The sequence below is a fragment of the Priapulus caudatus genome, unplaced genomic scaffold (assembly GCF_000485595.1).
Source record: "Priapulus caudatus unplaced genomic scaffold, Priapulus_caudatus-5.0.1 Scaffold914, whole genome shotgun sequence".
In the NCBI taxonomy this organism is placed as follows: Eukaryota; Metazoa; Priapulida; class Priapulimorpha; order Priapulimorphida; family Priapulidae; genus Priapulus; species Priapulus caudatus.
The window spans coordinates 49,119-53,014 of record NW_014577975.1 but is presented as its reverse complement, the minus strand read 5'-3'; positions in this window follow the sequence as shown (position 1 = coordinate 53,014).

Sequence of the window (3,896 nt, the reverse complement as noted above, 5' to 3'; positions counted from 1 at the left end):
ATCATTATCATCATCATCTTCTTCTTCTTCTTCTTCTGCTTCATCATCATCTTCTTCTTTTTCGTCTTCTCCTATTTCTGCTCAAGCGCTAGCGAGCAAATGATTGTCTTGCAGCGCACGGATGAGCTAGGAAATCTCATTGAATGTTCTGTTAGTAATTTCTCACGAAAACACTCTATTCTTAACGAAACCTATTCTTAGTTTTCTTCTTACCTATTTGAAGCAACTCCCACTCTTGCGCGCCCCTTCTCTACATCACCGCGAAGTTAACAAAATGTGGTTTCTATGGTTACGTACAGTCTCTGTCCGTTTTTCGAACGTGTTTCTGTTTTTATAATTTCTCGTCTTTCTTCTCGACACTAGTATTTCAGCTTTTCTCGGGCAAATAAGACCATGCAGCGTTAGCCATGCAAACCCATAGGGCGAGTCTTCTTCATAAACCGAATGCGACGCGACGGAGAATTTATTGACTAATAAATATCCTGAGAGATTGTAGTACGACTGCGCGTTCATTCTGGGATTAATATATATTATGGTGCAAAAGAAAACTCGCACATCTACTTAATATAAATAACCTTAAAATAAATGTAATAAATCTTATCCTGTCCCACACGTGGTCTGTATGTTGAAGCCTGTCAAGAAATGTATTCCTCATAGGAATTTGCTGAATTTACTACGCTGTGGAGTAAGCGTAGTCATCGATAAGTCGCAGTAGCAAGAGTTACAAAATCGTATTCAAATCGTAAAAATTTAGAGTAATGTAGATATTTTGTAAAGCCACTATAGAGGATTCTACCGCGCGCACGCGTGGAGAGTGTTGGTTTAAAGACACGAGATGCTTTATAATGCCAGGATTTCGCATTCCGAAACCTGCGTTTACACTCGAAATCTCGTTTTCAAACAGAAATCTGGTTTTTAACGAGATATCCGTCGCTCTGCGACGAAAACGTCGTTGTCTTTCAAAATAAAATCTAGTTGTTTTCAAGAGGGAACAGTGTATACAACCGGGTATATATCGTTATATCGTTACGACATCGATTCCCTCTCACGAACATTTCTTTGTTTGCTGAAAATTTCAACTACACGGCGTTACAGCATGACAATCGCGTTTATCCTATTGATATTCTTATGCATACACACACGCGCGCACGCACGCCCGCACGCACGCACGCCCGCACGCACACACACACGCACACGCACACACACACACACACACACACACACACGACACTACACACACACCTCACACACACGTCACAGCGCACACGACACGCACACGCACCACACACGCCCAACACGCACAACGCACCACGCACACGCGACACGAAACAGCACACGCCACACGCGGCAACGCACACGACACGACACGCACACGCACACCGGACACACACACACACCACACACATATATATATATATTATATAATATATACTTTACCCACAATTAACCAGGAACTATAATTAACATCCCTCCTCACTTTCTCTCGCTCTCTCTCTCTGCTCTCCTCCTTTTAAAATAATATAAATGAATCTGTCGTCGTTCAAGGAGTCAGAACAAATACGAGGACATTTCCATGCGCTCGCGGACTCACATGATTAATCTCTCACACTACTACATCAACGTATATTAACTCGATGTTACGAGCGTAGACTCATTTATAACGCCCTCCAACGTTTTGGACACAATCGCTAGCGTTTTGTCGGCTGAAGATTTCATGCGCGTGTCTTGTAATATTCAGACATTGATGTTTAATTCCTGAATTTATTTCTGCACAACTTCCTGTGTCGATTGTCGATTGCTGTTAGGGAATGTACTAGAAAATAACTGGTAATTTACAATGATATTTAGTATCGTATGCTTACTAATTGATATTTATATCGATTTATAATCGATTTTATGGTTATTAATACTATAGGGTTACTAAGAAGGATTTGTATGAAATCAATAGCTAATAAAGCATGTATGATTAGATCTTGATAAAATATGATTCATCGTTTTTTTACAATCTTCCGCACAGCAAATGTCTGATTTTTAAACAAAATAATATGGTAATATTCATGCTTAACTGTCAGGATGCTGGCGATAATGCGAAATATTTAAAGATGTCACTAAAATACGAATTCTCTGATGCTGATAGCCCGCAAGTAGTGTTATAATTTAAATAATGTGACATCACGTTGAAAATTACCTTGCTTTTCCACGCGATGATAATTCATATGTGAAACTAACCATGCAGTATCACCGAAGATATATTATTTCAGACAGATTTCAGTATCGTGTATAATGATAGTAATAGTACTCTGCACGCGTGTTTACAGTATTATATACGTGTTTGTTGTGTTGTTCACGTGTTTATCGTTAGGGCATGTTATGACTAAGCATTTATTGTACGGCACACCATCATCTTTACATGGCACACGCAGTAGTTGCATTAGTATGTTGTGATATTAGGGGCCTACGACCAATAATATGAAATCAGTAGTCTATTATCGGGATGGTCGCAGAACTCTGATGAAAACGCATAACCGGTATATAGATTCCCGGTAGCGCGCATGCGCACATGTAGACTACTCTCTCTCTCTCTCTCTCTCTCTCTCTCGCTTTGTCTCTCTCTTTCCCGCTCTCTCTCTCTCTCTCTCTCTCTCTCTCTCTCTCTCTCTTGCTCGCTCTCTCTCGCGCGCGCGCTTCTCTCTCTCTTGCTCGCTCTCTCTTTCTCGCTCGCGCTCTCTCTCTCTCTTGCGCTCTCTCTCTCTTGGTCTCTCTCTTACTTGGTCTCTTTCTCGCGCGCGCTCTCTCTCTCTCTCGCGCGCGCTCTCTTTTTCCCGCGTTATCTCGTTCTATAGCTTTTTCTCTCCAACCTTTTCTCTCTCTCTCTAACCTTCTCTCTCTCTTTCTTAATCTCTCATGCGCTCACTCTCTTTTTCTCTCTCTCTCGTTATTTCTGTCTCTATCTCTCTCCGCTCTCTCTTTCACCCTCCCTCTCTCTACATATCTACATACATATGTATGTATCGAGCATTTCTCATAATGCGCGTGAGCGGATTAACATGAGCAATGAAGCGATAAAGCGATGAATGAGCGAACGTAAGAATGAACATCGTCGGTGACAGACTACTGATTGTAACAGAATAGTTGCATGAGACGTATTCTTCGACGATGACAGACTACTGATTGTGAAAGAATAGTTGCATGAGACGTATTCTCTGACGGTGACGCCGTGTGTGTAGAGAGAGAGACACAGAGAGAGACACAGAGAGAGGACAACAGAGGACTAAATAGGAGAGACGGGGCGGAAGAGAGAGGAGAGGGGGAATAGAGATCAGAGCGAGAGACGAGACGAGAACAGAGAGCGAGACGAGAGAGACAGAGAATTAGTGGGGGAGAGATTGAAAAAAGAGAGAGAAAGAGAGAGAGGCCTGGAAATCGAGGGAGAGAGAGGGAAAGAGAGAAGCAGAGACGAGAGAGACGAGAGAGAAAAGAGAGAGAGAAAAGAAAAACGAGAGAGAGAGAGTGTGAGAGGACGATGAGGCGATGAGCGAGGAGCAAGCTGAGAAAGAGAGAGAAGCCAGACATGAGAGAGAGAGAGGAGAAGAGAGAAAGAGAGCAAGAGATGGGATACCACGGAGGGGGTTAAGATCGGAGGTATATAGAGAGCTAGAGAGAGAGAGTCAGAGAGAGAGAGAGAGAGGAAGAAAAGAGCGAGAGCGGAGAGAGGAAGAGAGCAGAGAGAAGAGATAACGATAAAAAGAGGAGCAGGAGGGGGGTGGGGTGGGAGAAGGAAGCGATAGAAAAAAGAGAAAGACGGAGCAGACGAGAGCAAGAGGAGAGAAGGAGAGAAGTAGCAATGGAGAGGGTAAGAGAGAGCAGGGAGGCTAGAAAAGGGGGCAGGCTACACC